Consider the following 21,510-nt stretch of genomic DNA (forward strand, 5'->3'; position numbering starts at 1 on the left):
CTGAGGAGGAGGTAGAGAACTTGGGAGTGAAGTTGAGAGGGATGGGACACATGGGGTTTAACATTTGGGGTTATTTCTCATTGTTTACTCTGACTTGGTTGGTAATAAAGTATATTTTTCTTGAGGTCAAGCTTGGTTTGCCCTTGATGGTAATGTGTGAGTGGGCTTGGGTTTTCTTTGGTCATCTTTTTTATGCCAAAGTAACTCCAGAGGCCTTTCTTGTTACCCTTCATATTCCTTGCCAGTTTTCAATCTAGCCACACTTTGCCCTTCCTATTTGCATCCCTGTATGCTCAGGCAATGCACCTGTGTTTGTCCTTGGTAGTCCCTACCCACTTACACTTTCCATATGTGCCCGTTTTGCATTTGAGCATAGTTAGAGTTTCCCCATTCAGTCAGGCTGACCTCCAGTTGTGCCTGCTGCTTTTCTTGCAAGCTGTCTTTCTTGCAGACAGGACAAACTGGTTTGCCTGTTCCTGTAGGCCAGGTGGTTCTAATGTGTTCTTACTAATACAAGAATAGGAGTAACAAACCCATGATGTTATACCCTTACTGTCTTGAATCAAATCCATGCACCACGGCTTCTACAATATTCCAATCGCATTCTTTAATTTCCCTAATCCATCATCAAATATTTGCTAAGCTGATAGCTCCCTGACTGTGTGAGATGATTCATAAATGATGATGCAAGAAGGGCTCTTCAGTTACTTTCCTCTTCTGATTGTTTTTTGGGGGGAAGGCTTTTGTGTGCTTTTCTGAGAGGTTGCATTATGTTGAACAGATGCTCTGAAAGGTTTGCTGTGAGAGGGAACTTCCTCGGAACGAGAGTAACACAGCAGACTCTTCTGATCAGTGATACAGCATGTAAAAAAAGATTTGCTTGTGACAGCTAACAGTTCCTACCAGAACACTGAGGGAGTGCCTGTAAATGTCATTTCAGTATTAAGTACTCTGAAAAATACTTGTGTGTTGTGTTGTCCAACAGGAAAACACAAACCCTCTGGAATGAATATTCAAGGGAACAAAACCTCTCAAACCCAGAAAAAGTAGCTCAGCATGAGGATTTTGGCATGATTTTAGTTGTAGCTTGCTTTCCACTGGACTAGCATTTCCCTGTGGTAGCTGTAGTTATCTCTCAAGGAAGAGGAACTCTGGCATTTCCTCATTGACTTCCCCAAGTTTCACTGAGCATTTTCCCTTCCGAGCAATGTGTACGTGGTTGGCATTTGCAGTATAGTATATGGCTTATGTATTGATTTCCCTCTGTTGCACCTACTGTTAAGACCAGATCAATGAGACCATTTGCAAAAATAAATGAGACTGTTTTGCCTGCCTCTGATTCCTTTATTCTACAGTTACGATTTTCACTTTGCAGATTACCAGGGTAGACCAATTGCTCATGAAAAGATTCCTCATTCTATTGCTGGTCTGCCTTCACCAGGTAAAATCTTATTTGTAGTACACCAAGACCTCATTTCATTCATCATTTCTCCAAGGTAAATGTCAGGCTGCTCTTCAAGGCCACTGTCATAAAATTCACAGCCAATTTAAGCCAGATTCTTCTTGCTTTTCCTCATCTGATCATCCGGGCATGCTCCTGTCCCCGTGGTTTTGTAAGTGCACAGAGCAGAGCAGAGTCCTTCACCACACAGATTCTATTTTTTGCTCCACAGTCCCATTTCAGTCTATTCATTGATTAAGGGCTGATTAAGCATTAATCCCATGGGCCAGAAAGCATCAAGGAAATTTACACAACAGCCTCCTTTCTGTCTGGTGTGGGCTTTGCACATTTGCCTGATGAGGCTTTCCACTCTGGACCTGTGTCTGAGCAAAGGGACTTGCAGGGCAGATGTTTCTAAAACAGACTTCCTCAAGAAGTGCCTTTATTAGGGTGACATGAGGTCACAATTTGGGCTTCTGTGGAAGCATTTCAAAGAGAACTTTGTCTGGTTGGTGATTCTAGCTACAACTCAGTATTTAATTCTAGGTCATGAGGGTGCAGCAAAATAAATGTAATAAAAATGGAATGGAAATCCATTATCAACCCATTGAAGATACAGCCAGCAAAAATATAATCTAAAACAAAACATCTGAGCAAGTTAATAGATTTATTACCCTCTGGAAGAGCTTGCCTCCTTTTCTTAAGAGTGAAAGAATTAATATTTTTTAAAAAATAAATAAAAATCACCAAACCACAAAAAAACCAAATGAAACCCAAGACTTTTGCTCTTAGAAAAGATGAAAAGTAAAATTTTAGGAGCACAAGAATTTAATAGAATAGAATAAACCAGGTTGGAAGAGACCTTCGAGATCATCGTGTCCAACCTATCATCCAACACCACCCAACCAACTAAACCATGCAACCAAGCATCCTGTCAAGTGTCCTCCAATGATGGTGACTCCACCACCTCCTCAGGCAGCCCATTCCAATGGGCAATCACTCTCTCTGTGCAAAACTTCCTCCTAACCTCCAGCCTAAACCTCCCCTGGTACAGCCTGAGACTGTGTCCTCTTGTTCTGGTACTGGTTGCCTGGGAGAAGAGACCAACCTCTGCCTGACTACAACCCCCCTTCAGGTAGTTGTAGAGAGCAATAAGGTCACCCCTGAGTCTCCTCCAGGCTAAGCAACCCCAGCTCCCTCAGCCTCTCCTCATAAAGGTTAGTTATTTAGTTATCTATTTTTCTGACAGCATTTAGCCAATTTCAATTGATTCTGTAAAGAGCTTTCTTGGAAGTTGCTTCCCCCCCCCCCAGTTTTGTTTCTATTTTAGTGTCATAGCAACAAAAAACATGCAGTTATCTTTGTAATAATATTAAGGTTTGCTGAATTTAGCTTTTCCCTCAAGATTTGTCATACTTTTGGTCTCTCCTTATGAATATGACTGCTCAGAAATTTGATTGTAAAGCAGCAGAGTAGATGTAGTCCATTTTTTGCATAACTTTAGTTGCAGTTAATGCTGTTGAGGCTGAGTCTCAGCTAATGCCTGAACAACAACAATATTGCCAAGAACAGAAAGGTTACACATTTCTTTCTACCACTTTTCACCCTGCTTTTGGCTGTCCTGTGGAAAAGAAATGTAGGAGTTAGTCAGTGCAAAAAAACTGTCAGTTGAATGTGATTGAAATAAATGCAGGAAAAGTCTAACCCTCCCTGTTTGGTGACTTCTTTTTCTGTTGCTTTGTTTGTTTGTTTAGGGTTTGGTTTGGGTTTTGGTGGTGGTGGGGTTTTTTAATCACTTTCCTCCTGCTCCCCTTTCTTATGGTACATTAATTTATATGATATTTATTGATTATTAGACATTGTTTATGTTACTGTTGGGCCCAGGAGCTCTAGTTATGGATAAGGACCCACACTGTGCTAGGTACTGTACAGAGCATGGTGACTGTTCAGATTCCATAGATTCACAACCATTACAAAAGGCAAAGAGCAATAACAAACTGAGATGTTTAGGAACACCGTCCCTGGAGGTGCTTAAGAGGAGATCAGACGTGGCACTTGGTGCCATGGTCTAGTCATGCGGTCTGTGGAGACAAGTTGGACTTGATGATCCTTGGGGTCTCTTCCAACCTTAGTTATACTGTGATATTGTGAATGGACCCTAAGAAATGAGATGTTCCTGACCAGCCTGGAAGCCACTGCTCTCAGCATTCCAGGATTTAGGAAGTAGTTCTTCACCATAAGGGTGGTGAGAGGCTGGCACAGGTTGCCCAGGGAGGTGGTAGAAGCCTCCTCCCTGGTGGTTTTTAAGGCCAGGCTGGATGTGGCTCTGGGCAACCTGCTGTAGTGTGAGGTGTCTCTGCCCATGGCAGGAGGGTTGGAACTGGCTGATCCTTGAGGTCCCTTCCAACCCTGACAATTCTCTGATTCAAGCATCTCAAGGTGTGAAGAAAGCATACTTTGAGACTCCATTTGGTTATTACATTTTTAATACAAAATATTTATATTCTATCTCTCTAGCTGACTTAATTGTCCACAGTGTGACTAACATGCCTCTAAAATAGCATGGGTACTTGCACAGTCACAGCAGAAGCCTATGCAATAATTTGTTTTGGTGTTAAATTCTCCTTTCCTTGCCCCAGAAGTGTTCCAGAGGGAACTTTTCAGAGTAAGGTTTGACATTCAGCAACAATACTGCTAAAGCCAGCTTAAATCATCATTTCCTCCTTCCCAGCTGTGTGTTTCTATTCCTGTACCATGCCTGCACTGTATAGCCACAAGCATTTGTGCAGCATATTGTGAACTGAATTCAGGGAGCTAATGCAGATGCCAAATAACCCAGTAAAATACTGTTTATGAAACTGGACTCCAAGTAGTAACCGGAGTAGCAGTAACCTACCTGCCCCTTCTTGAATGCAAATAGTCTGATTTTGGGGAGTCAGAATTCAGTGTCAGTCACTTGGCAATTCATTGAGCTGCCAGGCAGTGCAGAATCAGATCATGTCTATATTACAAATGTGCTAATACCAACCCTGCCTACATTAGCAAGCAGTGCAGTACAATAGGAAAGAATTTAGTGGTTGCACTTGATGATCTTAGAGGTTTTTTCCAACCTAAACAATTCTGTGATTCTGTGATTTAAAGCACAACACAGCAGGCATTGAGGGTCCAGCTTCTGCACTATGCATGTTCCAGGACCTTCATTTAAGCTGGGATCTAGTTTTGTCCTACAAACCCCTCAGCAACTGGAGCACATCAGACATAGACCTGGAGTGCATCTTCTGGTTTCATTCCAACTGTGAGGAATCTGATTCCTCATCCACACATAGAGCAGCTGTGAGGTACAAAGATGAGACACAGGGGGTGCTGTCTGAAGGAGCTTTCCCAGAGACTATAGATTACTTTCCCAAATGATACCAACTGGAACAGGAGGAGTCATTTTCTGTAAGCCTTTCTGTATCTCAGCAGATTTGCCAGCACAGGTATGCTGGCTGAAGAGGTGATTATTTTTAGCACCACAACATGAAATTATTCTAGCAGACATACTAAAACCTGACTGACTTACATACTGTCTAATAGAGATCTCATGTGCAGAACCTCAACTTCTCTGTGAAGCTGCAGTTGTGATAAACACATCAGCATGTAAGAGAAGAGCAGGGATGTATGAAGTTCTAAGAGTGACATTGAGTCCTTTCCTCCTGAGAGCAGAACCTCTAGCTGCCAGGCAGTAATTTAGGTCAAAAACACACTATCAGCTTTCCCTTTATGTGTGGATAAAAAAGTTCTCTATAGAATTTGCAGTCCTCAAGCTCTTGATGCTCAGATAAGTACTGTACTGGTAATTAGAATTCTTATGATTCTCAAAGGGCTAAACCAGAAGATTAAAAGAACTTTATTTTCCTGTGAGATTATATGTTCTATACTTGGATCACTGGGACAGATGATCATTGCTATACACAGGCTAAAAGTGTTTATTGCTGGCTTTGCATTTCTTGTGCAATGATATGTAGGTCATTGTAAAACCTAGAGAAAGAAGATAGACATAAGACTAAAAAATAGGACTGAAAATCTGAATCCTTGTCCTGTGTGCCTGGCCTTGCATTAATATCTTAAGCTCTCTGTACCTCTCTTTTACCTATATGACTGAAGATAGCATTTCCCTACTTTGCAAAGGTATTGATACGTGCAAAATGTTTTCAGCTGCTACAGTGAAAGAGTTTATGCTCTTATCTATATGCAGACACGTGAAAGCAAGGTCTGTATTTTATGGAAATACTAAGACAATAAATTCTGTAAGACTATTTGTCCCCAGACAAATCAGGGAAGTGCTGCACTGTCGTTGAAGTCAGCCTGGTTTTGCACTTGTGAATGGGAATGCCAGTGAGAAGCCAAAGCAGAATCAGAGCCACATGGAACACTTGAAAATTATTTGCATGCTTTGCAGTTCTTTTGACACAGTATACTTTTGAACAATGTATATACTGCATATCTCTAATAGCTTTATACCCTGCATCTCTGATGATGTGTGATAAACCAAAGAGCTGTAACACTATGACTGATAGGTAGCTACACAGATGACTCAGCCTCACCAGATGTTTCTGACAAGAGGTCAAAGCCATTCCTGAAGAAAATCTGTACATTTCCTGGAAACTACTTCTCAATAATTAGCTCTTTGGGGGAGGAAGCACTCTAGGAATTATAAGGCACTATTGGATGTGTCAGGGCATGAAAAGCCTCCCATATACACCACTACACCATATAGGATGTAGGAGGGGAAAGAAAGTCTGTCTTTGAGTGGTTGCTGGAGGGAAGAATGACAAGCATGTGTTGTTGCAGCAGTTTACACTATGTCAGCAAGCTGGTAGAACCAGGTGGAGACACAATAGCCTTGGAGAAGCAAACACTCCTCTCTGAATACTGGCAGAAGATGAACAAGGCTCCAGAGAGCAAGAAAATTGTTTGGGCTTCTAATTGTCTTCCAGTGACTGCAAAATCAGTGGGAGGTTATAGCTTTATATCTGCCACTGAATCTGTGGCACTGTCCTGAGCCTTCTGAAAGAGAAAGAAGGAAGACTCAGGGAGTTTTAGATCAGTCAGGCTCTTTTTCTGAAGTGAAAGAAAACAAACCAACCAACCAAAACAAAACCCACCCCCACCCCCCCCAAACAACAGCAAAACAACAAAAATAAAACCAAACCCAAATCAACCCACCCCCCCAAAAAAACCCCAACCAACCAACCAAAAAACACCAGGAAAAAATAAACCAATCAAATTATTTACTTTCAAGTACCTGCAAGGGAACATAATGTTAAGAAACAGTTAAAGTAATACATTTGAGATTGAGTCTATAGCCTTTCTTCTTAGGACAATCTAGCAGTCCTGGGCAGCAGCATGTGTCTGCACCTAATATGACCTTTGAGCCTCTCTCTTGTGATTTTCCCATCACTACCTAAGGAAATAGGGTCCAGTTAGGACACCCCTGCATTGCCAAATGGTTAGAAAGTGTCTCTTGTAGAGTGGCTGCTAGTAGTTAACTCATGAGTTTAGTACTGTCCCAAAGCTTCACTGATGGCTCAAATCATGAAGTGCTAGGAGGGCCTGGAAGGCCCCCGGGTGTGAGGATTCCATCATGAGATTATTGTGGTGAGTTGAATAAATTCTCAGAAATTAAAGAAATGGCTGGCAAGAGAAAAATTCCCAAGAGGAATGATTGTTTGGGTAAATCCAAGCTCAGGAACAGCTGGTTAATCAGGAGTTCTGGGGTAATCCCAGATCATAAATTGATCAAACAACCAGTAATAAAAACAAGTACAAAAATTCAAACCACAACCCCCCAGTTGTACTGAAATGAATATACAGGAGCATTATATCCAAGAACCTATGCAGTAATCCTTTTACTCCCTGAGCAAGAACTCAGTGGGGATACTACATTCAGTCTGATACAACCATTTCAAGAAGTTGCCAACTGAAAACAGGCTGAAGAAAATCAGGGACAATAGAACTTAGAAGCTGTGATTTATGATTTGAAGTATTAGGATTCTTTAGACAAGTTTCTTGTAGGAAACAGTCTTCAAATGCATAAAAATTGCTGGAAAGAGGACAAGAAAAACTGGTTTCTGTGTTCACTGATGTTGAAAGGTGCCTGTGACTCAACCCCTGTGCTCACAGCAAGGTCAGCTAGAGCGGGTGGCACAGGGGGATTCTGAGTATCTCCAAAGATGGTGACTCCACAGCTGCTCTGGGCAGCCTGTGCCAGTGTTTGAGCACCTTCACAATGAAGAAGGTTTTTCTTAAGTGGAATTTCCTTTATTTCACTTTGTGCTCATTTTGTCTTGTCCTGCCACTGGATACTCAGTAGAGTATAGCCCTGTCTTCTTGTCTTCCCCCCGATCAAGCCTTTATAGGCATTGATAAGGTCCTCCCTGAGCCTGTTCTTTTTGATGCTAGACAAACCCAGATCTCATCCAAGATAAGACAAGAAGTGGTGAACATAACTGCAGGAGGAATGAGTTAGAAATGAAGAATTTGGATAAATAAGCATGGGAATAGACTGCTGACTGAGATTAGCCAGGCACCATCCACTGCTAGTGGGTTTTAAGAGAGCTTGGGAAGACAGGCATGAAGTAATGTGAGCTCTTCCTATTGCAACCTTGATGATTTGTTGCAACCTTTTTTTTACTCTCAGCCTCTTTGCCCATCTTGACATTCCTTAAGCTTCTTTTCGTCCCTCCCATTCTGCCTTCCTTCTCTTGTGCTAAAGCTTGTGCCAAGGCATAGCAGCAGCAGCACAGAACTGCAAATACTTGCCAGCTAACCAGAAATGGCAACATTTGTCCTACCTAATCCTCTGCTTGCTGCTTTTCTTCCAGTTGAGTCCTGAGCCTTCAGATTAATGGTCCTGGTGTCATGTTCAGGTCTTGTGATGTTATTTAATTGAAAACTCCCTCATAGTAAGTGATGTGCAAATTGAACTTAACATCCAGACCCACCTGTGGAACTGTGGGATTGTCAAATTTCAGGCCAATGGATTCTAGCACTTCCTTAAGGCTTTAGATATTTTCTCAGAAAGTTTGGTCCATGGCCTCCCAATTTGTTGATTTAATGAAGAAAAACTGCCTGCACAAGAGTTTTGTTTCTGTGCTGTTCATCAGTGCTTTTTCCCCTGAGCATCTCTTGTCTAAATGGACAAAAAGCTTCCCCCCAAAAAGGAAGCTGATGTGCCATTTCCCTCCCTACTCAGCTATGCTTACTGCTTTCCAGAAGCAGTAGCTCTTAATGTGCCCAACTCTCTCTCCCTGGCCCCCCCAAAAAACCCAACCAAACGAAACCAAACAACTGACAAAACAAACACTGAGCAAGTCCCCAGATAACTTCCCTGCTCAACTCAAAGGGTTGAAATGAGGTTTCTGAAACCAACTGGTGCATTATGCATGCAATTGTTCTGTTTGGATGATTTGATTTGCCTCAAGCCTCAATGTTAATTATAGTGAAAAAGATAAATACAGACTCTCTATAGAAATGTGCTAAGAATCTTAAAAGCAGAGGCTGCTGCCTCCTTCTTAACCAAACACAGCATCCATAGGCACGTTCACTTTAAGGCTAACAAAACCAGCTGTGGTCACAGATTTGATTCTCAGCTGGGTTTATGTCATTTTAAGTAGCCATGCATCCCCCAATTCTGTTCAGCATATTTAGATTCAGGTTATGGAAGATAAAATAAACTGTGTCCTGCTGCAGCAGGGTAATGCCTATGGAAAAGGATTCAGGAAGGAATGGGAACCAACACCGCTGGGTTACACCACTGATACTGCAAATAATTTACCATGCCACTTGTGAACTCAAATAATAAGCATATAACCTGTCCTTGTGGGGTGTTTAATGTCTGGAAAGCGCTTTGGAATCATGCCATTTCACAACTAGTTAAATAAGTACACCTTGAACACTTCAGCTCGGTTTTAGGGCTTTCACTACAAGAAAGTCATTGAGGTGCCGGGGTGGGTCCAGAGAAGGGCAGCAAAGCTGGTGAAGGGTCTGGAGAACAGGGCTGGTGAGGAGCAGCTGAGGGAACTGGGATTGTTTGGTGAAAAGGAGTCTGAAGGGAGGCCTCATTGCTCTCTACAGCTGCCTGAGGAGGAGGTCAGAGTGAGGAGAGTGTTGGTCTCTTCTTCCTAGTAACAAGTGACAGGACAAGAGAAAATGCTCTCAAGTTGCAGCAGGGGAGGTTGAGACAAGATATTAGAAGAAAGTTCTTCACTGAAAGGGTATTCACTGGAATAAGCTTGGGTCACCATTCTTAGAGGTGTTTAAAAGATGCATAGGTGTGGTGCTAAGGGACATGGGAGAGCACCAGCCTTGGTAAAATTAGGTAATGGTTGGACCTGATGATCTAAAAGGTCTTTTCCAACCCAAACTATTCCATGAATCTACACATCAGAGCATGCAAAGTTCCTTGAGATGGAAATCCTGTGAAAAACAATTCCCAGCTGTTGTGATAACAGCGTGAGTTTGTGTGGAGAGTACTCCACTACACAAAGACCAGGGTTTGCTCCATGCATTGCATGTCCTCTTCTTACAGCCCCATTTTTCATATTAAAAAGGTGGGAGCAATCTGAAGAGTCAGACACTTGTGACTGCTTGGCAGCTTTTGTTGCTGATGTAAGTTGCTTGGAAATAGGCTATGCAATCACTTCTCTTCAGGGAAAAAGTGGCTTAGATGAATTCTGGCTTGGGCAGGCTTTGAGAAATAGCACCCTCCCCAAAAGAAAGGTTTATTGGGTGGCTGGTTGTGATTTTAACAACCTGCTCTTTTCAAACAAGTCTTTCAGCAATCAAAGTGTTTAGGCTGGATGTTAGGAAGAAGTTCTTCCCAGAAAGAGAGATTGGCCGTTGGACTGTGCTGCCCAGGGAGGTGGTGGAGTCACCATCCCTGGAGATGTTTAAGAAGAGCCTGGATGAGGCTCTTGGTGCCGTGGTTTAGTTGATTAGATGGTGTTGGGTGATAGGTTGGACTTGATGATCTCTAAGGTCTTTTCCAACCTGATCTATTCTATTCTATTCTACTCTACTCTACTCTACTCTACTCTACTCTACTCTACTCTACTCTACTCTATTCTATTCTGGTGTTGGTCAGAAGGGATCCCTGAGGATCCTCAGTCCAACCTGCCACTTGAAGCAGCACTTCATTAAAAAGCTGAGCAGAGGTTTTGCGTTTTGAGGTTTCAGAAGCCCAGACCAGCTCCCCGGTGCCCTGCAGTGAAAAATCCCTCTGATGCAAAGCACTGGAGCTCTCCAAGCCCTGCTCCTGTCATGCTGAGGTTGGCAGGGCATCAGCCATCTCAAGTCAGCCTGCTGCTGAGCGGAAAACGATGCTCACCACCTGCTCAGGCACAGCAGTCCTGTCTCGGTGACTGTCCCTGTTCCTTGCGGCTGGTCTCAGGTGGGGTTTTGTTCATATCGCATTCGTATCAAATAGCTGCGTTAGAACACGAACCTGCGCTTCTCGGTGCGAGCCCCGCGGCCGCCGGCGGGCGGCGGAGGCACCACCCGCGGGGCTCTGGTGCCCTCTGCTGGCCGCCGGGGACCGTGCGCGTCCCGGGTTCCACGTCACGCTGTCCTTGACGTCATAGATGGAAGTAAGAAGCGCGGATAAGGGCAGCAGGCGGCCGGAATAAACGCCCGGGCTGTGTTTCCCACTCGCATGGCCCTAGGAAGGCTCGTTTTGTCACGGTATAAAGTTACAGGGTGTACGCTGGGCTTAATAGCAGTTCTGCAGCGGCCCTTTTGCTTTCACAGTAACACAGTATCACCAAGGTTGGAAGAGACCTCAAAGATCATTGAGTCCAGCCTGTCACCACAGACCTCATGACTAGACCATGGCACCAAGTGCCATGTCCAGTCCCCTCTTGAACACCTTCAGGGACGGTGACTCCACCACCTCCCTGGGCAGCACATTCCAATGACGAACGACTCACTCGGTGAAGAACTTTCTCCTCACCTCCAGTCTAAACCTCCCCTGGTGCAGCTTGAGACTGTGTCCTCTTGTTCTGGTGCTGGTTGTCTGGGAGAAGAGACCAACCCCTTCCTGGCTACAACCACCTTTCAGGTAGTTGTAGAGGGCAATGAGGTCACCCCTGAGCCTCCTCTTCTCCAGGCTAACCACCCCCAGCTCCCTCAGCCTCTCCTCACAGGGCTGTGCTCAAGGCCTCTCCCCAGCCTCGTTGCCCTTCTCTGGACACACTCAAGTGTCTCGATGTCCTTCTTAAACTGAGTGGCCCAGAACTGGACACGGTACTCAAGGTGTGGCCTAACCAATGCAGAGTCCAGGGGCACAATGACCTCCCTGCTCCTGCTGGCCACACTATTCCCAATGCAACTTTATGGAACTGTTGGCTGCATGAGAAATGCTAAATTAGCAGTTACTGCCACTGGTTGGACTTTGCCTTTATTAGAGCACCATGCAGCAAAGAAAGTTAGCTGGAAACACATTTCTTGTCTAAATCCCAAGTAACTTCAGATTTTTAGATTTCATCTGGAAAGATTCACAGAGCTTGGTGTTGCCAGGGTGTGCCTTCTGCACATGCCCTGCTTGAATCATGCCTGAAGCAGCCACGGGAACTAACACGAGAATTGGCCTTTTCCTCTTCCATCATTTACATAATGTACTCAGAGTCTCTTCCAACTTCTGGCAACAAAAGAAATTTCAGCTGTGAAGTCCTTGAGACAGAAAATCTCCCAGGGAGAACAGGGAACATTGTAAGCACAAAAAGTTCCCTGAATTTCCTGCTTCTTTGTCTTACAGGCAAGGATGCATCAGGAGTTGGTTACACTGATGGATCAGGCTCTGTCAACAAGTACTGGAGACTCAGGCAGAGTTCCCCCTGGAAAATTTCTGGGCAAAAAGGAAAACTGTCACCACATCACACTGATCCTTTCAGCCTGGAGAGAAAAAAGGAAGCTGTGTCTTTCTTAACTACACACACTCTGCATGAATGTGCAACCAGGCCAGAAGGCTGGGTGTTTATTTTCATGTCTCTAGAGACCATATCTGCAGTATTTACATTGGAAATCACAGGTTGTAGAGTTCAAAGTTAATGAATCATAGAACTGTTAGGGTTGGAAGGGACCTCAAGGATCATCTGCTTCCAACACCCCTGCCATGGGCAAGGACACCTCACACTACAGCAGGTTGCCCAGAGCCACATCCAGCCTGGCCTTAAACACCTTCAGGGATGAGGCTTCCACCACCTCCCTGGGCAACCTGTGCCAGTTTCTCACCACCCTCATGGGGAACAACTTCTTCCTAACATCCAATCTGAAGCTACCCAGTTCTAGTTTTGCTCCATTCCCCCCAGTCCTATCCCTCCCTGACACCCTCAAAAGTCCCTCCCCAGCTTTCTTGTAGCCCCCTTCAGATACTGGAAGGCCACAATAAGCTCTCCTGGTGCCTTCTCTTCTCCAGACTGAACAGCCCCAACTCCCTCAGTCTGTGCTCACAGCAGAGCATCTCCAGCCCTCTGCTCATCCTCGTGGCCCTTCTCTGGACACCTCCCAGCACCTCCAGATCCTTCCTGTAACAGAGGCTCCAGAACTGGACACAGTGCTCCAGGTGAGGTCTCACCAGAGTGGAGCAGAGCAGGAGAATCACCTCCCTGACCCTGCTGGCTATGCTTCTCTTGATGCAGCCCAGGATGTGATTGGCTTTCTGGGCTGCAAGTGCTCCTGTTGAGCTTCTCATCCACCAGCAGCCCCAGCTGAAGGAGTTTGGATGGTACAAAGTCCGAATCAATCAATTACAAATGCTTTAAGTGTCCCTGCAAAAACCTGAGAACACACTTTTTAAATGGAATTAATGCAATCTGGAGTCATTAGCTTGAAGTGGTGAGCATAAGGAACACATCACTCTCTAAGTGAACTATTTATTATCTTCCCTCACCTTTCTCTGCATGCCATTTGCCTACAGATTCTCTGCTAGAGTGATGCCAGTGAGTCTTCCCAAGCAGTGTGTCCTGAAGCTGACAAACCACAAGCACAGAAAGGGCAGTTTGTACTCTCAGCTGTGGCCCCAGCCGAATCAAGTCTCTGGAAACACCTCTGTGAGTTATGCACTGGTGCATTTTTCAAGCACTGCTGAGAACAAGAAAGCATGACTTGCAGAGGAGAAATAAAGTGCTGCTGTAGCAGAAAAAAAAGGAAGAGCTCAGTACACATTCACAGATGATCATAAAGATGTGGCTGAATTCCACATTCCCATTCAATAAAAGCACAAATTCAAGTGAATGAGTAAAAGCTGTAAACCTGTTCTGGATGAACACTTATGTAGGGCCTGATTTTGTAATGGGCTGATTCATTCCCTCCTGTTGAAAAGCCAAGCCTACCACATGAAAGCCAAGCCTACCACCCAACCTGCTCAACAGTCTCAAAAGGAGGTGTCACTGAGAATAAGGTGTTTGAAACTGAAAACACTCTGCTCAGTGTTTTTCCCACTGTAATTTACAATCCTTTCCCTCAGTTAGGTTGTGCCCAGTTTCAAGCCTGCAGGAAATTAAGAGCTGCTGCTGGAGTTCAGCGTGGAAGTGCTGCTGGAAAAAATCCAGGGCTCATTCTGCCCAGGTCTGCAGGCAGATAGAGGCAGATAGAGACTGATGGATTAGGGTTGTTGGTAGAGTTAAACCTCGGAGCACTAGAGTTACAGTTATGGGATAAAGAGGTGCAGAAACGAGCTAATGGCTTGCTTTTTTGGTTTATAAACTCAACCAAACTGTAATCCCTCTGCTAGGGGATTGCTGTCATCAAGCAAGTCCCAGGCTGGAAACGTTTATTGGGTTTATGTGAGAGTGTCTCATGCAGGTGGGCTTCTGCAAAGCCTGCTGTGGAAGCCCAATCTGAAAGTAGCCCAGCTTTTAAAATGCTGGATATGGCAGTGTTGTTTGTTACAAGCAGGCCTGCAGGAATGCAAGGCCTCCAGCACCCTGCAAACCTGCTTTAACCTGGCACCTTTTCCAAGCTTTTAAAAAACCCCATAAAGCAGAGGAATGCAGGCATCCACTGGAGCCTGCCCCCGCTGCGTGCAAGCATCCTGCCAGCGTGTTTACTCCCTGGGGTAATGAGCACGGGCAAGATTAGGAAGCTTGTTTTACTCTTACTGGAAAGCATTTTCCATCACAGCCCTTTCAGCTGCTTTGCAAACACTGCAGGAGGGCATTCTGCCTTGGGGCTCACACGCTTGGAACCTGTGGTGCTGGCAGTGGTGGTGCTGGAACCCACGGGGAGCTCCTCGTGCCAGTGCACCATAGGGCACTGAGAGAATAACACACAGCAACTTGAATGCCACAAGCAGCATCGAGGGAAGCAGGACTCACAGCTCACAGCCTGTCCTGGTTCTCTTGTCAAGTGATGTCATGTCATGTACTTCAGACTGAGTTTGCCTGGGCTATGGCATGACTACATATCATACATTGTCCAGAGAAGGGCAACAAAGCTGGGGAGGGGTCTGGAGCACAGCCCTGTGAGGAGAGGCTGAGGGAGCTGGGGTTGCTTAGCCTGGAGAAGAGGAGGCTCAGGGGAGACCTTCTTGCTGTCTACAGCTACCTGAAGGGAGGCTGTAGCCAGGTGGGGGTTGGTCTCTTCTCCTAGGCAAGCAGCACCAGAACAAGAGGACACAGTCTCAAGCTGTGCCAGGGGAGGTTTAGGCTGGATGGTAGGAAGAAATTCTTCCCAGCAAGAGAGATTGGCCATTGGGATGTGCTGCCCAGGGAGGTGGTGGAGTCACCATCAGTGGAAGTGTTTAAAAAGAGCCTGGCTGAGGCACTTGGTGCCATGGTTTAGTTGATTAGATGGTGTTGGGTGATAGGTTGGACTTGATGATCTCAAAAGTCTTTTCCACCCTGGTTAATTCTGTCTTCTGTACACAGTAACTGGAAGCACCAGAGTGGGAATGTCTGGACATGAGTGTATGGTCATGCTGTAAATCAGAGGCAGAGGAGGAACTAGAACTCTGTGCTGCAGAGAGCCAGTTTCTCAGCTCTATCAAGTACTTATCCTCTAATTTCATAGCCATATATTGTTTCATAGTGTAGTCAAGCATAAACTATTTAAGGCAGGGATTCTCTGTGCAGGTAATTGTATGTTATGTAGCAATCCAATGTGTCTAGTTGTTACTGTGAAAATAAAAAGCAGAATAATAATTATAATGGTTGCCATTATTTCTGCCTTCCCTAGTGGTGCATATTTTCCTTGAGGTAATCAGGGACTTGTTGCTATGTAGTTAATATTTAAGGTACCTTAAATACTTTAATGTGTCTATCCCTGCTGTTTCTAGGCAGCACTATTTGTTTATGATATTGTTATACAACCCTTTCTACCTTATATCCTTTATTCAGTGTAATCTAATATAGCCACACAGTTAAATTTCAGTCCTGGCAGTTTTGGTGTTCTCTCCATGAAGTAGCATATTAAAGCAAGTGCTCTTCATGCTAGCTCTGATGTAGATTGATTGTGTATGGGCATGCATTGCTTACGCTTCCTTCCTTCCTTTGTGCTGTCTCCAAAACTGAGTGAAATACTTAAATAAGGGCAATTAAGAGCTGGTGGTGATTCTCTGTGTGCTTCCAGCACCCAGTGCAGGTGCTCACATGTTTTCCAAAGTACAAAATGATGAAGTTTTAAAGTAAGTCAGAAGATTTTCGCATCTGGGGCGTGAGAAGCCCAATTTGTGTTGGATTATAGTTACCTTCATCTTTGCCCTCACGCTCCCAGGCATGCTCCTTCTCAGAGCTGGCTTTAGTCCTGATACACAGGCACACAGAAATTTCAACAGATGTTTGAATTTAATGGCTGAGGCTCAAGATCACCTCGAACTGCAGAGATAAATCAGAGTTGAACTCCCAACTTTTTTTGACCAAGCTCTCTAAATTGTACCAAGAAATCTTCAGTGGCAAATCTGCTGTATCTCACTCTTTCCTAAGTGGTAGTAGGAATAGAAAGTAAGAGGTTTCCTGGTAGTTGGAAAGGCAGTTGAGGAGCATCTCTCCTATGAAGAAAGACTGAGAGAACTGGGACTGTTTAATCTGGAGAAGAGAAGGCTGAGAGGGGATCTTATTAATATCTATAAATATCTGAGGGGTGGGTGCCAAGAGGAAGGGCACAGGCTCTTTTCAGTGGCACCCAGTAATAGCACAAGGAATAATGGATATGATCTAGAACGAAGAAAGTTCCACCTCAACATGAGGAGAAAGTTCTTTACTGTGAGGGTAAAGAACAGGCTGCCCAGAGAGGTTGTGGAGTCTCCTTTTCTGGAGTCTTTCGAAGCCAGCCTGGATGTGTCCCTGTGCTGCCTGCTCTAGGTGATCCTGCTCTGGCGGCAGGGTTGGACCTGGTGATCTCTGGAGGTCCCTTCCAACCCCTAACATTCTGTGATTCAGTGAAAGCAGGAATGAGGATGAAACAAGAACTCACCAGAAATGATGACACTGAGGGGAGGTCCTGGGGACCAAGTAACCACCCCCACCTACTGAAATGCTTAGCTAGGGTTATGCTGGCATTTCATCAGCCCTCTGGAAGTAAAAATCTCTGTGATCGTGGCAGCTGGGCAATACTGCTTTACATTTTTCCTTAATTTGGAGTTTATTTAAATGAAACAGAAAAACTCACCCTAGGTTAAATGTTATGGCTCTTACTAACAGATTTTACACTCTGAGCTGTGCATTTGGAGAGCTAAGAGAGACTACTGGCTCCTCATATTCTTTGCCACAGATCTACATGGGCTGCAGAAAACATACATCACCTGCCTGCCAGCCCTGGGGGAAATGCACAGAGAATCGCTCCTGGCATTGCTCATTTCTGCAGAAGGAAGGAGCCAAGCTGTCCTGACAGGCAGAAATGGCTGAGTACTCGAGGTTCACCAAATGATGAAAAGCAATAAATCAGGGCTTCAAGTAATCCACGTCGATGGTTTTGCAAATCTAATCTGTTCACTGTCAGTGCTGCAGAAATACAGCAAAGCCAGGCACAGAAATACAGTGAATGCACACCCTGCTTGCTGCTAAATTCAGTGGATTTCTTCTAGCATTTCAGAACTAAGATAACACTCCCTTATTTTGTGTTTTAACTCATTTTATATTTGTGAAGCCCCACAGACAGATCCTCTGTCCACTGAGGAGATGGAATAGAAGCAGTTAACACTGGGAAGTTTGTCCCATTTTCTTGCCTGCTCACCTCAGGTACCATTCCCCATTAGGAGAAGCTAATTCTTTTCATGCCTGTTCAGTCTCCAGCCTTTTTTAGCAGTACTCCCAGGCATGTTATCAATTAGTGCTAATTCCAACAGCGGCTTCTGCATTCGGTGTGGACCACGTCACAGAATCCTGCACCGTCCTTGTGCAGATGTCAAATGGAAGGGAGCAGAGATGAAGAACTCCACATTTCCATATTCCATGTTCAGCTGAGACATGAAATGTCTCTTTACAGATGGTGCCCTTTGGAATGATTTTCTGAAATATGCATGGCAAATGCACTTTTCTTTTTAGAATCATGATTGAATGCAACACCCTCTACTTCTGCTTGCCCTGCAGTTTGCTGGTGCAGGGGCATATGGATATACTGAAGGCTGGACCTGTTCCCTCCTCCTGTGTGGATTCCCAGCTTCTGGAGGCAGCAGGGAAACTTCTGGTAGGCAACAGCTGAACTAGCCTCTAATTCTTACCTTCTTTGGTTTTTTTAAGGTGCTGCTTTTTAAATTCTGAAAAGGTATTTGGCTGAGAATTGGGACCTTCCCCTGCATGCTAACCAGCTTCTTGCCCATCTCAAAGTAACTCTTGCTTTGGATTGCACTGGCTGGTGTGCAAGTACATTTGTACCTAGCATTGCAAAGAGCAGCCAGACTGTTCGCAATCACTTGGTGGTTCACAGGAGTGTGGATTGATACTGTAGACAATACTGTGAGTGTGTTGTTTGTGTAGAGCTGGGAAATCCAAACCATCCAGCACAAAAGGCTCTTGCTTTGTGCAGCAAGGCTTATGTAGCTTAGTGTCATCCATTTAAGTGAATACTTTGTCTTAAAAGTAGCTTAAATAGTGCATCTGAATCTCCTGTGTACCGTTAGGAGGTGCTCCTACCCACGTGAGCAGAAGGTAAAAACGCCAACAAGTTCATTGGAGCTGATGCTGAAACCATTGTGTTCACATTTCAATCAGCAGATTTTGATTTTCAGTCTTTATGGTGAGGAAATCCTATCTTGTCTAGTTAACTTCTGACTTTAATCTGTGCTCCCCAGCCAGCCCTGGAGTTCAGATGAATTTTTTCTAGAGGCCTCCTTTCCCCAAGTGGCCCACCAAAAGGGCAGGGTATGTTTCTGTCACAAAACCCTGTTATTGATCACTATTGGCTTTTGTTACAAACCCAAAGGCCTATCTGGTGTTAAATACAGCAAATGATTTAGATTTGAATTTCATAAAACACCTGCATTTCAGTACTTGGGCACACAGGACCAAAAACACAGAAGCTACTCTCTGTAACTAGTTCTTTAGTCTAAGCCCACTTTACCCTCATGATCCCATAGTGTCTTTCACTTGGCAACCTGCACCTTTAAAAAGATCAATACCTGCACATCTAAGGAGGGAGATTAAAGAACTAGAATGAAGATCTTCTCATAAGCATGTCTTGACTAACCTTTTTCCTCTTCAACAGCTGCATGCCAGCCCCCAGCAGCTTTATTTCAGCTGTCATTTTTTAAAGTGCCACTAGACATCCTCCCTGAGGACACTGCTACTGAGACTAGGGCTTCCCTAAGCAGGCAAACATTGCTGCTGAGTGCAGGGCAATGACCTGCCTCTACACACGGTGCTGTGTTGCTTTCCTGCCTTCTGGGCGGAGTGTCACTTGTCCTCTTCCTTCCCCAGCTTGCCTGCAAACACATCTGAGCTAATACGGAATTGGAAGCAAAACATATCCCAAATGCAGGGCTTGTACCTCCCACTGGACACCAGAGAGTGCCACAGGTCTGTCTTAGCATGTCCTTGGGGGCAATGGAACTACCTGCTACCACTTCTTGGGGGTATGCTATGGTTTGGCCATGTGTAAATAGTCAAAATGCTATATTTAAAGGAAACACAATGCCTGACTGCTGGGATAGTTTAAATATAGAGAACAGGCCACTACTGGCATTTAAAATATCACTAGCTGGACAAGATAGTGTGATCAGAAAATAGCCTAAGCCTTTACAGGCTTTTCATATCCCTCTTGCTACTTTTAAATGAGTTGAAACAGTGTCCTTCACTGACTTGGGGGATTATTTGCTTCTTGAATATATTAAATGCTTGGGCTGCCCAGCAAGGTGGTGGGGTCAACAGCCTGAGCAGTGTTTAAGAAGAGACTGGATGAGGCACTTAGTGCCATGGTCTAGTTGGTTAGATAGGGTGTGGTGATCAGTTGGACTCGATGATCTCGGAGGTCTCTTCCAACCTGGTTGATTCTGTACCCAAAATGAGTAACAGGCCACTTAATGTTACTTATAACAATCTTTGGGGTATTTTAGTTTTTATAAATGGCTACTGCAAATGCAGTGTCTCTCTGGATGAACCCCTTGTGTGTTTCACAGCACATCTGCCATTTATTGTAGATGGCTGTATTTGAACAGTAATGCAACTTAATCCTTACCCCTAGTATGAAAAGCCCAATTACCTTCTACCTGAGTTTCAAAGCTAGGTTTCCACACTTAGTTACCCAGGGTCCAGCCAGACCAGCTAGTACCATGCTGCAAGTTAATGAAGGATTTTCACTGTGATCAAAGCAAGGAAGCAAGCAGGCTCTTCAAGAGGAGATCAGAAGCTGGCATGGGATGAGTATGAATCTTCAGCTACTCCCTCCTTCACTACTCCCTCTCCCAGCCCATACACAAAATATGTAGCTACACTGATGTGTCAAGACATACATGCTGCTTTGGGTGTAGTTTACTCTTGAGCAAGAGAGGAAACAGAGAGGATGACTCAAAGCAACAGTCTTCCAGCTCCAAGGCAGCCAAATGTACTTTCCCTTATTAGGCCAGATCATGAAACCTGGCTTCATTTTGAGTGGGACCTAACTTAATTCTGCACTAGTATCACTGACTTTAACAGTCAGCTTTTACAGTACTGTTCAGCAGAATGTTAACTCTACCTCTAGCTTTGCTCCTTTAAAAATTAGTGGTTATCATTAAATTTGACTCCACCTACTCTGACCAACACTGAATAGCATAACATGAATCAGGCTCCATTAGCAGTGGATGACATGTCTTAAAAGGATAGCACCTGTTTAACTTCCTGTAAATGCTGTTTCTATGACTGCAAGCTGAATTGCCACACTGCCACCTCAGCTAAGGAGATGGGGTTTGATCTGGATTACTTCAGTGCACTGCCAAGAGTAACCAGAAAGAAACAGGGCCTCACCTCCCCCAGACTTTGACTACAGCTTCACTGTAAGGACCCCCAGTTGATTTTCCTCAATTTAACTATTTTTGTTACATGATGTCAAGAGACACGTGTCCTCCGCTGAAATGTAATCCTGCAGGAGGAATGTGCCACTGAAGTGAGTTCACACAAGAATTATGCAGGCAGATGAACTTTTACACCCCTTCTGCTAGAATGCCCACAATGCTGCTGCAAAGGCTCCAAGAGCCAAATGGTTACAAGACATTGTGTATTCATTCTTAACAAGGTGGTGTTGACTATCAAAATGAAACTAAAAGCAGCATCAACCTTCTACCTACTAAGCAGAGGGTTCACAAGTCAACTGGTACTTCAAAATGCTCCTTGCATTACAATCTACATGCCCTAGTGCTATTGTAAAATAAAGGCTGGCAGTTCTAGAGGACCGTTCTCAACTTGCTCCCTAAACCCAGGTTGTCAGATGGGTCTAAACCCAACTTCCAATCTAATCTCATCCAGTCAGAATGCAATTCAGCAAGCAATCAATTGCCTTGAGCAGCTGTGTTATTCTCATATGCTGTACACATGCTACCAGGTCCAAAGATTATGCATTTCATAAATGCAAGTCAAAGGCAACTTCTGAGGTGTAGTGAGGACTCAGTCTGCACTGCTCTG

The 21,510-nt window shown here is 44.5% G+C and overlaps 1 protein-coding gene across 1 annotated transcript in view; it reads left to right on the top strand.

Moving 5' to 3' along the window:
• Positions 1–21,510, top strand: part of TIAL1 (TIA1 cytotoxic granule associated RNA binding protein like 1) — a 133,887-nt gene that overhangs the window by 51,344 nt on the left and 61,033 nt on the right. The window lies entirely within an intron of this gene.

The sequence above is a fragment of the Dryobates pubescens genome, chromosome 8 (genome assembly GCF_014839835.1).
Source record: "Dryobates pubescens isolate bDryPub1 chromosome 8, bDryPub1.pri, whole genome shotgun sequence".
NCBI classification, from domain to species: Eukaryota; Metazoa; Chordata; class Aves; order Piciformes; family Picidae; genus Dryobates; species Dryobates pubescens.